The sequence below is a fragment of the Cydia strobilella genome, chromosome 5 (assembly GCF_947568885.1).
Source record: "Cydia strobilella chromosome 5, ilCydStro3.1, whole genome shotgun sequence".
Lineage (NCBI taxonomy): Eukaryota > Metazoa > Arthropoda > Insecta > Lepidoptera > Tortricidae > Cydia > Cydia strobilella.
The window spans coordinates 14,877,099-14,895,319 of NC_086045.1; the positions used below are offsets into that span (position 1 = coordinate 14,877,099).

The 18,221-nt window shown below is 37.2% G+C and overlaps 1 pseudogene; it reads right to left on the bottom strand.

Moving 5' to 3' along the window:
• Positions 1 to 4,988: 4,988 nt before the first annotated feature.
• Positions 4,989 to 18,221, bottom strand: part of LOC134741651 (proton channel OtopLc-like) — a 42,268-nt pseudogene continuing 29,035 nt past the window's right edge.

The following is an 18,221-nucleotide window of genomic DNA, read 5'->3' on the forward strand; positions in this document are numbered from 1 at the left end:
GTCAGATTGGGCGAAAAATGGTCCCGTCTGAACTGGCCTTACCAATAATGCGTGCAATTTGTTGCAAGGTCTGTAGAGGCCTCAAAGACTTCGATTTTCGCGGTTGCCCCACATGCAAATAGGGTCCTCCACACTCATGTGCGATAAATCACGGCGCGAAGCCGCGAACGTAAGTGTGGCGTCGATTTCGCATTGTTCACGCCTTCGCGCCTAGTTCCCGTTTTCTTTCGGTTTATCGACCCGCGTCAAAGGAGGCGCGAAGCAAGCGCGAAGCGCGAACTGGCAAGGCTCCCCATTACACACTATTTTGGCTCATATGTGGCAAGATAAATAATAATTATATTATATAAAGCGGTTAATTTTACAGTTTTACAACAAAACATAATGGAAAAATAGCTACAGCACGTAGTAACTAGTTAATAATCTGTGCGTTTGATGCCGTAGATAAATGACAGTTAAACTCGATCAGCTGATGCTTTTCCGCTCTCGGCGCGAACCAAACTGCAAAATCGCCGAAGTTTGCGAGTATGGAGTCATACGTCAACGTCGCGACATGTTCTCTCCGCGAGTCTTGCCGCGATTCACGCACATAGTCTGGAGAGAGTTTTACATTCATCAACATCATCATCTAAACTATAGTTGGTCAAGCAAATCTTGTCAGCAGAAAAAGGAGCGAAATTAAAATTTTCTATGGGACAATAACCCTTCGCGCCTACATTTTTAAATTTGACGCCTTTTTCTACTGACAAGATTTGCTTGACCAACTATAGGAGGATATAAAAACGGAGCCGCCAATTTGCTGTACAAAAAAGTCTGCCAATTTTTGCGGGGGAGGGGAACGTCAAATGTACCTATATCATAGACCTAGCATTACATAGACCAGCTATACGCGTGCGCCCGTAAGGGATAGACATAGATGACGTCATAAACGTGGGGATACCATATTGGTAAAAATTACCCCAATATTTGATATCACGTTGGGGCGATTACCCTGGAAGCAAAGTTAGCTTGTTTGACGGTATTAAAAAACTGTTAAATAAAATGTCAATGGGCCGTTCTTTTTAGGCGTATGAACAATGAAATACCTCCTATAATTCGCGCAGGTGGTACAAAACTAAACATGTTTAGTAAATAAAAGGTAAAATAAAATGTATTATGGGTTTTAATTTAAAGAAATCACAAATCGCAATCACACCAATTAATGTACACCACATTTAATCTTCACAACATTTGTTTATTTATTTTTTGGAATTAGAAGTACGAAAAAACTTCGAGGTCAAAATTACCCATAAAATTATGATATTTTCATCTGGTATCCCTAACATGATTGTTATGCAGCTAAATTAAGAAGAAGTTAAAAATGGCTGACCTCAGACTCCTACCTACCTACGTAATTTGGGCGGATAATTTTACAAATAATGTTTTGTTAATTTGCGTAAATAATTGTGATATTTTTATTGAAATCGTTTGATTCTACATTGCTTTGAGTGTAACGTAATTTTTCGATGTTATTCTCACATATTGCGTTAAGAGGAAGGTGTAAAATACCGTACTTACGTGTGAGAGGTTATGATCTCATATTTTTGCTCAGAGCGGCTATTACAGCCGATTACAGAACAATTCACCAGTATTTTATCAAAGTTCAAGCATTCAAAACGCTAACCATCACTATATTTCATAAGAGAAAGCACAATTTCATACAAAACAACGATAATTAAACAAGCAACGAACAAACATGACATGTCACGTACTTATTTGTTTGCCACAACCTCGGTTGTGGCAGCGGTGAAAAAGTGAAACTATGACAAGGACAAACAATAACAGCGCTTTCTCTGCTACTCCTACTGAAAGATACATAAGACTATCCCGTTCGGTCATTTTCCCCCACCACTCATGACCGATCCAGTTATACTAGATTCATGACCTATATATACGTAACGTCAAAATAGCCATGTCTAAACGTTCCATGCATTGTGTATGACCATTGGCCGACTATTTTCGACAGTGGGGAACAAATACCTGTTAATGGCTACTCCGTTTGGTTATATCCTCCTAGGTTCTAAAAGTTCCTCTTTTCTCAATTTTGAAATCCATTGCTGCTTGCAACTTGTGTCATAGCAACTCCAAAAAAACATACTGCGCAGTCGCGCAAAGAACCTCAAGAACGAGCGTTCAATTTAAATCATAGAGTAACTTATACATATATTTAAATCAACCAATCAGCCGCAGTTTTGGTTTTGCTTAGGGTTGCAATAATGACGAATTGAAAAAGTTTTCGGAGCATACAAATAAATGATCAATCAATCAATCATAAAAAACCATAAAAAACTCGGATTTATATTCAAATGGTGTTAAAAGTAAACCAATTTTAACACGACACTTGTGTTATATTATTTTTCATATCTCATGCTCTGAAAGTGGGTCGTTGTTGTTCTAAAAAGTGCGCAGAAAGTGATACGTTTCTGCTCTAGTGCAGAAAAGTGGTGTACTCCTCTGCGTCCCCGTCCCCCGAGCAACTGAGTGGGAACAAAATTGAAAAATAGTGTCTTTATTCCCCGCCTGGAACAATTGGTAATTGTTCTAATTTTACTAATCCCGCATTGAATCGTTTTTTATCAAAAATGATGTAAGCAGATTGTTAAAATAAATTATTCTTGATTTCTTTTGTTAAATTGTATTTACTCGATTTTATAAGGTGGGAACCAAAAGGAATACACTAAAAATATTTTTTTAAACCTTACGCTTCCGTAAATGAGCAAAGGCAGAATCTGATACAGCCACAGTTAAACGTTTGTACGATATTAAATGGGGTTTTAAAGTTATTTAGCACTGAATTCATGAAAAAAAAAAAAAAAAAAAATTGCTTATTTTATTCATTAAATTGTTATTTAATATTTAAATTTCTTTAAAAAATACTTTGTTTATTTTTGTTTATTATGTTGCCTAAATGACTGGGATGCCATTGACTATTGGAAGTTTTAGAACTAAAAAGTAAAAAATTAAAAAGCTAGAGGCAATCCTGCTGATTTTGATACTAATATAATGCACAAATCATTTTAAAATTACTGCAGTTTGTTAAAATATGTGTGTTTTTATAAATATTGCAATTTAAATGTTTTTCGCTAGGGGTTATTTATCTTCACACATGAAAAGTTTCCGATTGCAAGTAAGTCCTTAGGAAAAAAGAGCATGGCCGTAAGTCTATTAGGTACTAAAATTACTGATTTAGCAAAATTGCCTTGTCTTGTTTGGGTTCCTCGCATTCGATATGAAAAGTAGAGTGTTTAACTCGGGTGAAAGGCACCATTTCCGTCTCGGACTATTGGCGCTCTCACTACGTTCGAGCGCCAAACTACCTCGGCAGAAATGGGTGCCTTTCAACCCTTGGTTAACAATCTACTAATAAAGGTGTGTGCATGAAAAACCGGGGACCGGTCAAAGCATTTAAATTTGTGCGTGATCAAATCAGCGTAGAATCCATTGCCGCCGTCGCCAGAGCAACAATGTGGATTCATTTTTGGCGATTTTGGTGGTTTGTGTAATGTATTACAGGTAAATATTTCCAACCTATTTGTTATCTTTAGTAAGGAAGGCAAAATACGGAAGATTCTTAGCATATCATGCCTCACACGTCCGGAATGTCTCTATTAATCTGAAATCGGATTCTTAATAGGGATGATGACACAAGTCATGTTGAATTCGAAAAAAAATCTTAAAATAAGTCGCCTTAATAGATGGGCGTGAGGGGTGTGGGGTTTCAACTTTCCCCCCGCGAAGATGCTGGGTTTCTGAATTATTCATGGTTATAATCTTATAATTTAAGGCTATAACAGTGCCAAAGATTGTAATGCAGAGAGGCGGGGAGAATAAGGTGGACTCCGTGGCGGCTCCGGCGCTAGACAGTTGAAATTTTCACAGACGATGTCTTTCTGTTGCCGCTATAATAAATACTAAAAACAGAATAAAATTAATATGTAAGTGGGGCTCCCATACAACAAACGCGATTTTTTTGCCGTTTTTTGCGTAATGAACCCTTCGTGCGCGAGTCCGACTCGCACTTGGCCGGGTTTTATATTATTAAGCTAAGAATAAATTTAAAAGTAGAAAAATTACTGCCTTGGGTGAGACTTGAACTCACGGCCTCTGGATTGGTTTTTATTATTATAAGAATTTTTAAATGCTGCTAACTTACAATAATTAAAAATTAAAAAAAAGGCATAGCTGTGGTGTAGTCGATATGCATCTAATTGTGTCAAATATTTTCAATAATGTTAATAGGTATCCAGACAGGAAAATCAGGACTACGTTTGTATGAAAGGGCAATTTCACGCGGGTCTCCACTTTCGTACAAGACAATAATTTAACAAGGCAGAGAACTAACCCCCAAAAAAATTGCCGAGCGAGATACCTCGATGAAGACCTCGTTTTTTCGCAAATACAACATTGAAACAAATTTATATAGTGTAGATTACAGACCAGGGCCCATGTCCCCCTTGAGAGGTTGCATCGGCGTTTTTCTCGAATTGGCGACAGCCATTGACACTGTCTATTCTCATATTGCTCCGAAAACTTGAGGAGGCTTTGGCATTCGTGGAATACCCTAGACTGGTTCTCTAGCTACATGACGGACAGAATTCAACGTGTCAGAATAGCAAACTTAACCAGCGCCTCTAAACCTGTATCTTTCGGCGTACCACAAGGTAGTATACTTGGCCCTATGCTCGTCACTGCGTATACTAACAATATTATCTTAGTGGTGCTGGGGAACCGCAAAGTCTTGTGTGACGCCGACAATACAGCCATCGTGTTCTATTGTGACTCAAAATAAATAATTATTTAATTCAGGCGCAACGCATTTAAGTGTTAGTAATTAAAATTAATAACTAATGTTATACAATACAATTGCATAAACTAATCCCTACCATGCAAAACAGTATATTGTAATCATGGTTTAGTTTAACACAGAGGACAATAAATAAAACTTACGATCACATATATTATTTTATTTTATTCAATAGACATTTATATTTACTCATATACTTACTATAAAGTAGAATTTCCAAATTTTAATTTTTGGTATCTATGTATTCAACGCGGAATGAGTATCCACGTGTGGGTTCGATTACAATGTTAATTCTAACCTAACGCATATACGTCGTCGGCATCTTCTGTTTCAAACATTTAGGTACACAGTAAATATCACCTACAAAATTGAACGAGTTGATAAGTAGATAATAGTATAGATTTATCAAAGGTCCTAGTGTTAAAATATCGGCAGTGATGAGACAAGCCTAGCTCTCGTGTTTCACTGAGCTCGCAAACTCTGAGAGAGGCCAAAGCTTTCAGGAAATTATCTGAGGGGCTCACAGTTCAACTTACTTAGCATTAGTAATAAATTACGAACTTTAACATTAAAATATAATAAAACCATTCGAAAACTAACTAGATACACACCACGCCGCTTCGCACACACACTCCAGATCTTATAGTGATTAGGTTTACTTTTACCTTAAGTTAATTTACAAAGTTAATAAATGTGTTATAAATAAATGAATTATTAACTATTTTATACAAAATCCATAACATCGAACTGATATCACGTATAAATGATGCGTTTCGTATTAAACATCATCTAATATCGTATGTAAAATAAGTAAGCCTATAAAAATAGATTGCACACAAAGATCGTTGCGAAAATATCTGCAGTGATCATTTTTAATGCAACAAGGCGGTAGTATAGCCAACGTGCATGTACAATTGCCTTCTTATGACAGTCAAGTATAGAAGAAATGGTTGCTGGTGACATGTCAAACCCAGAGACGAGTCCATCCTATGCTGTTAAAAGAGATGAAAAATCCGGTATAAATGTACAATAAGACCAGAGTGTTAAGAGGGTAATTTAGATTTCCTCTTTTACCTGACTGTTTGCTTTATCGCGACCATTCCCAGAAATGGGCATTAGGAAGTTTGTGCATTTCATCATTATTGATATTGGTGTTTCAATTGTGATCCAGTGGGCATGCTTAATTACAATGGTGGATTTGTCACATTACGCATGCCCCCTTGCAATAAAAATGTATCCTTGAATCATATTAAATAGCTACCCAAAATCATCAGTACAAAGCAGTTTACTGCAGCTGAAAAAAGTACATTACTGTATGTAAAATTAAGTACATACTTCCCACTATTCACTACCGGCTTACGATTATAAATATTCCGAAATGTTTATATTAAACTTCCGATATACCTACTTCTACTCGCTTACATCAAATAATCTGATCAAGTTAATCTATTATGTTGGCTAATAAATCTTCTGAAACTTTAATATAGCTGTTAATATTATTTTTAATAGGTATCTAAATTGTTAAGACTTTAAAAACGCGGCACGTCATCGAAATAATTTGAAATTCTGAACGAAACGATATTTATAAAAAATGTGTGCTCATTTAGGAAGTTCTCTCAAATTATGAATAAAGGTAAAATCTAAAATATTGTCAAATTTTAATTGAGCCTTAATCCTAAAATCATGGCACATAAATTATTCTAACAAAGGAGGGAACTTTTCACAACTGGGATTAAATATACATAATTATGTATCTTGTTTCGATCAATCAATTTTACTTATTATTAGGTAAGTAAAAAAGTTTTTTTTATTTAAATTTTAGAAACCGCAAGATATGACCTCGAAAAATGAGCAATTTGTATTTACGTGCGTACCTACAAAAGAAAAATATTGTAGGCAATGTAAAAAATGTTTGGTCGCGTTAGTCTCCACAGTCAGTCTTCGAAGAAACCTAATTATATTATGGTCTGTAACTTATATGGAATGTCAAAAAAATCCGAAAAAACTGCTAAAGTATTTAAATAAACGATTTACAAAACCCTTTCTAGGTAGTTTCACCTTCAGCAGCTGTTTATTTGCGCCGGGATAGCAATCAGTTTAACTCTACAATAACAAAGTTTTACAACTTCGCAAAATTCGTCACACGATTCTACAATTGAGGAGTTTAATCTGCAGGATGATTTTAACAACAATAAAATTTATTCCGTTCTAACTACACAATTGCTGTCCCGGATAAGGACGAAATCAGTGGCTTCCCAGTGTATTCCAGGACGTTGTTGACGATTGGATTCTCACTTGCACATTCCTTATACTGTATCTTATCGAGGGTTCAACATTTAGAAATATCTGGTTAACTCATGTTAGTAATGCCTGGTTCTGAGTTATGGAAAGTAATGTCAGAAACCCTCATTTTGCGAGACCCATTACGCTCATTGGTGTTCACTCCAGGCGCTAAGCAGGCGTTAAGCCCTGGCGCTCACTCCAGGCGCGCTTTGTAGCTGGTCTTCCATATCTCTGCTAGAGTTACAGCTGAGTGGAAACGGTGGAAGATGCAAAGTGGCAGAGTGAAACGTTGAACCAGGGACCATGCCACGTAGCCATAAAAGTCCAGTTGAACCTGGAATCGATATTAATCATTTGAAGAACATTTAAAAAAAAGTCTAAAACTGTAATAGGGTAGTTGACACATGTTGAATTTTATAACGAAATCTGGTTAAAAAGATAGAAAATGATTAAAAGAAATACAAGTCCTGTTTCAAAAAAAAAAATTTAACGGAAAAAAATAATGGTACCATTCGATTCCTTACATTTTATTTTAAAAAATATTGTATAGCAACGCAACATTTCACTAACAAAATCGCAATTTTCTTGACGTCACGATGTGTTGCCATTTGTGTTAGAGCGTTTGCTCAGTAAAGTGGCGATGCCAGACTTTGACCATGATTTGGGACTTTTGTATTGCTTTAAGACAATGGGTCCCATACAGACATTTGATCCTCAAAACAAACCTGATCGACTGATACTCTTAAAAAAATTGTTAACTACCCTATTGGGAACATGTAATGAAAATACTTCATTATTTTATTATTCAACCATTGTATTCAACGGACGCGTTTCAAAACACCGACAAGTGTAGAAATTTTAAATTATTTTCTACATTTCGTTTCGAGCCATCTCTTTTAAAACGAGTCGTAAGTTAGTAAATAATAGATAACTTGTAAACTATTTCAGGCCTAACTCCTATATCTCCCGTGAAACTCGATCATTTGAATTATTATTTTAAACGGGTTACTCACGTATAAACTAAGCACGTATTAAGTCGAATAAACTTTCGAAATGTTTCGATCCAATTTTTGAGGGTCTACGTCCAGGAGCACCGACTGCATTGCCTTTATTGATCGAGCTCGCGACGTGTAGTGCGGGCTACAACAGCCCGAGTCGCACGGCTGTTCGAGACGTGAGGCGGTGGCAGCGATTGCGAGGACGGGTCTACCCTCCTTGTGGCTTTTGTCATATGTCGGATTGCACACAACACTCACTGCGTCACTTGCTGGCTTGCGAGCGTTTACTTGACTTAATAATACGTGAGTAACGCGTATAAATAGTAGTTAATGTGACTGCTACATAATGAAAGGCATGTTGTAATGCCTAATTATGTACAGTTACATACACTATTTTATCTACACACATATTATAAACTTTCTATGATATATTCACTCACCTCATATAACCTACAGCCGACATTGGGGCGTCGTTGCTCTCTAGCGAAACTCGCGGATAGAAAAGGTGGCGTCTTCGAAATATCTTTATCGCTCATTTTACACGATACTTTTGCTATAGTTAGTTTAAACACGACAAAACAAATTAATTACTTACAAAATAATTAAAAGATAAACTGTACGTAAATGGCGGCAAATGAAAACTTTTTTCACGCATGTCACGCATCCGTAGTTTTTTTTATTCAGAGACAAGACTAGAGTCGGGGTCGATTGCCATATCGTTCGATACGTTAGACCGATACGTTACACCAACTATAGTTGGTCGAACAAAATTGTCAGTAAATAAGAACAAAAAAAAAACTATACTCATCCTTTGCTCATCATGCTATGAGCAAAGGATGATGCTTAATGCTTATATGTGCTGATATGTATCCTTTAAAAAACTATACTTACGGGATTGGCCAGCACTTTCTGTGCCTCGAAGGTGTAGATGAGCCACATGGTAACGTTGCAGATAAGCAGGAAGGTGACGGCCTGGCGCGCCGGCTTGCTACGCTCCTGTTCAGGAAGATGCACGCGGCGACGGGACACGTCGGCAATGAACAACAGTTGGAGTACCACCTGAAAGTAATTAAGTTAAATATCCGGCTGAAATCAAAGTCGACAAAAAAAAGCAAGAGGGCCGAGCCCAATGAGTTGGACTGACCAGACTCAACATTAAAGTTGCCGAAGCAGATCATGCTGCCGAGAACCGGAACACATGGGCGGATTATCGTACTGGAAAAGCTAATGTACTGATGGGGCATCCCAAGTATTGGGGTATCGACGCAAGGAGCAGCAGCAGGAGGAGGAGGAAACATATTATTTTCCAGTACTTAAATGCCGGAAAACCAAAAGTGGACCACTATAGACCGACGATCTAGTGAAGATTATTGCACTCGTAGCTATAAAAGGAGTTTTATAGATCGTGATGTTTATGACCCGATATAGGTAGCCACACTAGCTACCGCACGCTGATTGCTATCAATTTTATTTACGTACTTAAATATACCATGAAGAAAGTCAACATGCATACAGAAATATTTAGGAGTAGTACCTACAGTAAAAAAAATTACCTGAAGAACACTTAAGCATCCAGTAATCATGACGAGCAAATTCGGTTCATGGGTAAAAGCTCCCATCCCACCAGCGATGACGCTGAATACGGCGTACACGAAGAGACCGAAGGCAGACACGCGCAGCAGGATGTCATTCAAGTCCGACTGTTCTTCGGAGCGGAACTTCAGCGATTGCACCCTGCGGAGAGGTTCGGTGTAGGAGGGGGTATTGCTCCATCTCATTACTCGACCACTGGCCGTTACAGGGACAACCAAGTATGGTAAATGATTGAGGGATAAAGATCACACAGTATCGTGGTGAAGGTTAGCAATGAAGGTAATAAATAAAAACAAAATTGGAGCGCGGAGAGGGGTAGGATGGGAGAAAACAACAAACTAAATAAGTAAATAACAAAAAGTTAAAATTAAAATCTAACTAAAATTAAAATACGTAAGTAACTACCTAGATGGATAGAAGGTAAAAAATGCAACTAATGTAATGAAGGTTTTTACTCACTAACCGTTCTAATAAGTATATAGTTGTTAAACAAAGTGACACGATTAGAAAAGGATACCGTAATAATAAATGGATACCACATTTGAATAAAAGTTTTCTAATAAATTTAAGAAGAAATTACGTACTACTACTTTATAATTGGTTAAACAAAAAACATGAAACTTACCGTATAAATCCGATTAAGATCGCCAATATAGATAAAACCATCAGAGCGCAATGGGATACATCAGCCAAATAGATCGAGATGCGCTTCAGTTCTTGGTGTCTAATGAGCACGAAGAAGAGAATCAAGCAGATGAGCGAAGCAACCAATAACAGCAGTCCACAGAAGAGGCCCTTGGAAGCTCCGGCGCAGTCGACGCGGTTTCCACGCTGAGCTGCTGCCAGTGCTGCCGCCCTGCGGGAGAGAACAGCTTCCAGACGTCTTTCCAGATCTTCGTCGTTGGCCACGCTGCAACCAAACGCGTACCCGTCAGTACTTAATCTCGGCACTAACTGCCGGTTTTACATCAAATCTAACATTACTGAATAACTACATTAACTACTTACTGATAATATTAAGGGGAAAGATTAGTGGTCATTTTCCGTACAAACGTCTCGGCATTTTCCTCGCTGGATTTTGGCCCTAGACCATTTTTTTTAATGAGTTCAATACTACCAGTACCTGTGTCTGTACATTTTCCTTTTTTTGATATTCTTGTTTCTATAAGAACTAGGTTACTTCAAACAGCGCTAAAAACGGCAAAATAAATACCCCGTAAACAGACGCCTAGGATAAAAATCGGCAACAATAAACGCAAAAATCAAAACGGTCAGACAAAGATAATTTCATTCTCATTCCGTTTCCAAAATTTTGTTACGATTGGTGAAGTTTTGGAGGAGGAAAATGTCGAGCACGAAACCTCGATTTCTGAGATTTGTACGCAGGATATTTTTCCTACGCTGCAATTGTCTTTATTGTACTAATTTGAGGAGCCGACCCCGTCAGGCTGACGGAGATATTTATCTAAAATTTTCAAATCTGAAAAGGGGCTCAGCTAATCTTTCCTCTTTATACAGGACAAACCACCCAATGACCGACCCTTTAAAATGCAATCATTGGCCTCGTTTTGTATTTGAAAGTCACTGTTTTTAAGGTTGAAGCGGCCGGGTTATTCCTACTAGTTACCACCGAGTTGTTACAAGTGAGATTTTTATCTCACGTGTTCCCAGTGGTAACAACTGAGAAAAAGAATTTCCAGTAGTTAACTTAAATAAGTTTAGTAAGTTGGTGGTAACTAGTGGGTATTTTTTTAAGAAAGAGAAAAATAATATCAGATAGTTGATGAAATACAATTTGCCCCCATTCTCTCGAACAATTTGTATGTCGAATCGGTGCAAATTATATTTCGTCAACTTCCACGAACATTTTGTTAGTGTTCAATAGGCACTTTAAAAAAATACCTTAATAAATATGCTTTAAAAAATATAATAAACTGGTCTAAAACTGATCAAAATGATTAAGATACATTTTCATATTAACATTAATTTCTCATTAATTATTTTAATTTTTAACTTTTCTTGTACCGGAAAATTTTTTTAAAAATATACCTAACTATAGGTATTTTAAAACACGCTAAATATTTATCTAGGTATTTTTATTAGTATTGAACACTAACAAAACTTTGGTGGTAACTACCGAGAAACTAAGTTGTGTGTTTAGTGTTAACAACAGAAAAAAAAATCTGTTACAGCTGGTAACAACTTGGTTGTAACTAGTGGGAATAACTCAAGGGGCCAATCATTGTACAGGGACCGTTATTAGTGTTATGTTAGATGATGAGGTAGATAAAATTTAGTGGAAGCATTCGTGGTGCAAATATGAGTCAGGTTAATACTATAGGTAACTATTATGTTTAAACCTAAAAAAGAAAAACATATGATGTAAAACCGGCAGATAATGTGACAGTGAAAGCTACTTTTATTGGAATAATAAAGATTGTGCGTTAGGTTGGTCAATGAAACCGTTAGGTTGCGTTTCGGTTACAACATGCGTCTAAAATGGTAAATATAAAATTAGGTTACCTAGGATAGCGGCCAATGTGCTTCCACATGACGTAGATAACGGCAGCCCCGATCAAAGAGTACTCGATGATGAACGGGTAAAGGTAAGGAGCGGAGTCTGTAACGATGGTTCCCATAATTGGAATTCGGCCGCATACTGTGGTATTATCGATGTTGGCGATCAGCGCTTGCGGTTGCAGATTGTATAAAGACTCAAATACTTCCGAAGAGTTGTTCGCTGAAAACATATTTATTGCAATTAGCATCATCATTGAACGATAATACAGGGTGGCCAACTTGGAGATATACAACTTTTTTTTGCTGCCATTTTGTTTTGGCTGTAAATATGACAGTTGTTGCATGAAAATTACTTTGTGTAGATACGGCAAGTTTGTTATGCAGCGTTTTACGACGGAACAACGAGTTTTAATTAGGTATTTAAACGTTTTACTCAACCCAATCATGTATTGAGGAAACTCTAAGAAAATTGCGGAAAATTCGATAAACGGTGACATTTATTGGCCCCCAAGATCGCCTAATTTAACAGCTCCTGACTTATCTAAAGGGCTATCTAAAGGGACTTGCCTATGCTAACAGGCCAATGAACCTTCAGTAATTAAAACAAAATATTCGAGACACAGTCATTGAGATAACGCAGGAAATGTGTGAAAATGAGATGAAAAACGCGATGAAAAGGGTTCACATCTGCCATGCTGCTAGAGGTGGACATTTGTTTGACATTATTTTCCATGTTTAACTGCCGGCCCTAAATACTATATTTAACACGGAATGCTTAATATTTTTTATATTTCATAGAATAAAATTACAAAACTAAAGTGTATACCTGTTATTTGGCCACCCCTTGTGGTAAAATATGATTTAACAAGGCGTAAAATACGGGTCTAGTTTGGGATTTATTTACGAACTAAACATACATTCTAAATGAGTCTAAAAGAGCTAAGACCCTACTGAGAGCTACAGTTTTCTGCATTTCATCAGAATCTTAGTTTTTAGTTACATAGTAAACAACAAACATGCACAAATGGTGATATGATATAAGTAACAAAATATACCTAATACGATTTCCTATGGCAACACTATACAACCTACTATACATAATAGAATTTCATGGCACTAAAATATTTCAGGCAACGGCAAATAAAAAGTGCATCGGCGACGAACGGAAACGTGAAGTTCAAAACGACACTCCGACAAACCTGGCGAGTGAGGCGGTTCGTCAACGCGGTAGGTTTCGACATTGTTACCCCATTCGTCCCTGCTCGTGAAGTACGAGCCAGGGGTCGAACTCTGCACCATAGTGCTGACAATCGGTTTCAAGGTCGACGAGTAAAACCCTTGGTACACTTCTAACATTGCCGACTGAGATTGAGTCACTTTCTCATCAACCAGTGGCGCATGTGTAGTCGTTGTGAAAGGATTATCGTTGGGCCAAGCGTCTTGTTCGCGACCATAAACCATCCCATTATCGTACCCTATAGTACTCTTAATGGTATCGATTATTTTCGATTTCGAAGAAAAACCACCCATATTAAACCCGCTCAAATATGGTGAGGGAGCGGTCGCTGAAAATTTGTTCAAAACGCATTTTATTGACATGTAACATGCAGATTTTAATATGATTGCGAACGATTCACAAGTACAACATTAGTGTATTAGTAAACGAATAATAAGTAATGTAACACAAAACTTACTAGTTGTAGGAGTTGTGATGGGAGCAGAGGTTGTGGTAATACCAATGGAATTTCCTAAGGCTTTGCCAGAGTTTACAGCCGTTGAGGCAATAGCAGTTGCAGCCGTGCTAGCAGCTCCAAAAACTTTCCCAGAGTGTCTCAAAGTATGCTTACGAATGACCCCTGAAAAAAAATGTTGATAATCTTAGCCAAATCGACTTAGTCCAATAAGGCTTCATCATTATTTTATAACCGCCCCGCCCGTGTTATTTGGTCACCGTCTCGTCAACTACCAGCCCCAGACTTGACAGACAGACGTAAATTTAATTGATGCCCTGAATATCATTACAAGAAAAAGCCTGTTATTAAAATATAGGCACCTGCTTCGGTTCTCCATCAACCAGTTTTACGTTTTGATTTTCGTAAATTTACTTAAAATATCCGTGCTCATTAAACAAACAGAAAATACTCTGTTTACTGGGTGTTAATCTTAGAACTACTAGATTCGTATGCAATGTCATGGCTAAGAACTAAAGGAGACTATGGGTTATTTAATCACTATATTTTTAAAACTAATCTCTAAAGCAATCTTACCTCCAAGAACTGTCTCGCCGGACACTCCATTGGGATACCTCACATGGTAGTCGGTGATTTCTTTTAAAGATTCTAAGACCAATGTTCTTATCCATACACAGATGTTAGTTGCTACGACGTGCATTAATCCAAATCGGGCAATAACTTTGAATCGATGAATGTTCAACTGAAATATTGAGAGATGGTTTTAAATATTATTATTAGTCCTCATATTTCTGACATTATTATTTATAAAAATATACTCACTCGAGAGTTCATGAAAATAAAGTACATCTGCATGAAGGTGAAAACCATCTGCAGTACCGGGTTTACTCCCTTCAAGATAAGATAGCAAGGGGAATCGAGGGGCAGCTCAAAAAAAGTTCCGAATTCTAAGCCGTTGTATATCATGGTACCCAAGCCGAAAGCTAAAACAATAATTATTACGATTAATGGAATAACCATAACTTATAAATACGTCATTTTATTCAAAGGTGCCAATTGTATTTAAAAAATAATACATTTTTTGCTTACCAATAGCTCCAATTCGTAGGAAAAAGCTACCATGACTATGCTCATTTTGCGAAGTCTTCCGTCTGCGTAATGGTCTGGCCACTGGTCCGGCTTCCATCTCCACAATATCTTGTTGCTGTTTGAAAAGAAAAAAAAAAACATTTTTAAACATAATATATTACTTATTCCAAAGAAGACCCACCTAAATAAGATACTTCATCCTCCATCCAATGAAATCACACTCCTCAAAAAGAAGCATAATTTCGGTGAAATAGTGGCGCTGTACAATGGTGATAAAATTGTTGCAAATGTATTAGTATTACTACTCGATTTCGTGGCTACTGTTAACCTTTCTTATACTCGTATGTTATATGTATAGTTGGTCAAACTTACTAAATTTTCAGAAAACAAGAAAAAAAAACTATACTCATCCTTTTCTTTTGGGTGCTAGTACTAGTGTAAGACAAAGATAGTATGATTATCTCTGTCTATGTTTGAAATGAGATAGTCCTTTGACAAACTATACACTACTAATATACTATTGTCATCGCTGATTCAAAAGTGGGAACTCCTCTGGCGGCTGTGTCGGCGACGTTTTTCCAGAAAGCAAAACCATACAGCAAATAATAGACTTATTGAACACTGGCAGTGTAATATGTAGTACATAGTTAAATTATTAGTCAATTGAATTCTACATTATGTACCTATTGATATTTACTAAAATTACAGTTGGTATTTAAAATTATATTCCCATTTGAGTCAAAAATGATACTTAAGTAGGTACTTATACTTATTGATACAAGCGATTTTAACAGCCAATTAATGATAATTTCCTAATGAATATCAACGCGTTAACTTCACACGTATGGCGTGGAGGCGTCTCATGTCCTCAATAAGCCTATAAAAAGTACACTCAACACAAAAAGCACTACTGCCAACCAATGAACTACGACAGCACATCCAAAGCTCTCCGCAATGATTATGATACAAGTGTCAAGCGGGATGCGATGATCCTCACCTGGTCTGACGCATACAGCGCCATTTGAATCTGTAATTGTTGTTGACGAACTTTATCACGCATCTTACGGGGATACACCTCCTGCCCAAAATGATATGAAAAAACAAAAAAAGTAGCCGGCGTAAACATAAAAGGGTCATGCGCCTGTTACGTCCATGTCAAGCGGTCACAGTAACGACGTGGTTAAACAAACGAATTGCGAAAATCATGGTGATATTAAAAATAATAATTCAAAACGAACATTTATAGGGTTAACCAAACGAAGCGATAACAGTGTGTGTGATAAAATTGAACTGATAATAAAATGGATGTGCTGTTTAGTGATTTTAAGGTTAACGCACCTGGAATTGACTTTGTTTCTTGGCTTCTTTGCTTGGTTTCTCTTTTCCGGCGTCCTTGTCCTTGTCTTTCCCTTTGCCTTCTTTCTTGCCATCTTTCTTTCCATCTTTGCCTTCTTTGCCGTCTTTTCCCTCTTTCGCGTCTTTATCTTTGGTTTTCTTTTCTTTTTCCTTCTTCGGTTTCTTCTCTTTTGGGGGCGGCTTAGGTTTCGGGGGACTTCCACTACAGCAGGCGCTTTCTGTCAAAAAAAAATCACATGTTATTTATTAATAACTAAAGAAATGATATGAAATGGACATAGCTGCGTTTTAGGGTATTTAGTTATAGGCCCTAATAAACATACTTTTATATGTTTTACTAAGTGTTTTTTTCTTCTTTATAAGATACCCAATCCAGGGCGCAATATATTACTTCGTTATTTTATAGGTACTTTATTTCACACGTACTGACGTTTTCCATGTGCAAGTTTTATCTGAACTGAACTATAAATATATTTGAGCTAATTTCACTAATACTGATACAATAGCGGCACATAACAATAAGTCGTTTAAACAAACGGTAAATACCTTCTTAATATAAGTAACATAGGTTGACTAATCACTCACCTTGAAGTAGGAAGCAGAAAACGTACAACAGAAACAATATGCTCATGCCATAGAGGTAGGTGAAGAATCCTTCATAGTAGTAGAGGGGCAGATTGTGTGTGATGACATCGCTGATCACGTAGGCGATGCAAACTACCACCAGAAGTTTCGCGTAGATGAAACTCGAGATGATGAACAGGGAGGTTCTGTAACAAACAAAGGATCTTTTATGAAATAAGCGCACATGTGTGTTCCTAGAATCCAATCCAATGACTGATTAAAACAAACAATGACTGATTTGATTGGTTATCGCAGAAATCGGTGTTAGCGAAATATTTAAATGAATTATAATATACAATGTCGCGGTTGTTCACCATCGCAGATTAAGAACAAGCATAGTAAAATTAATAAAAATAAATCATTAACTATAACAGAATTGTTTTCGCTGGGTTAAAATTTCGATTCGTTTACACACACTCAACACAATGTAGGTACATAGCGGCATTCTGCGCAGTTGCACCTACACTACAATAAACGAACAGAACATAAAATATGTTTTCCTTCAGCTAAATTTTTGACAAATTATTCTGACGATGATATTTATCTTTCAGTGAGTTTAGATATCGACAATATGAACATTTACATTTTATTATACACAATATAATATAAATAAATATTCTTATATTCGATTTTACATAAGAATAGAAGAGTGCATAAAGTCAAATCAATGTAGATATCCATTTGCATTCATATATTGAGTAAAAAAATTGATTTTTCGACGATTTTAATTACAAAGACAAAAATTACACACACATTTTTTATGGATTGTATGGCATTTTTATACGGCTTTTATGAAGGTTTGTTTAAATTTAAATTGGTCATCCGATCGACATACTTTTTGGATGGCTTCGGCTGCACGCATTTTAGCTCCATTTCCTTATTAGCCGTGTTGTGTTTCTCGGCGATGGCGATGTCGCTACCCTGCTGTCGGTGCTGGCCCACCGGCAGAGTCGCCATGTTGTCCACCGCCTCCAACTCCACTGTGGCCACCTTCACCTCAGCCTCCATCGGCTGATGCTTTTCCTTCCCCATCACGACACACTTAACGCACTTAGGCTGTATCCATAAGACTCAGGGTTAAGGATACTAGGGCAGGGCGGACTGTGCTATCCAAGCTCCGGAAGTAAGGTGCGGCGGGACACTGAGAGCCGAGTTGCGCAGTATTGGATGCTGCGCGATTGACTAGGGGTGTCGACCCTCCTGTGCGAACCCTCTTTAAATTGC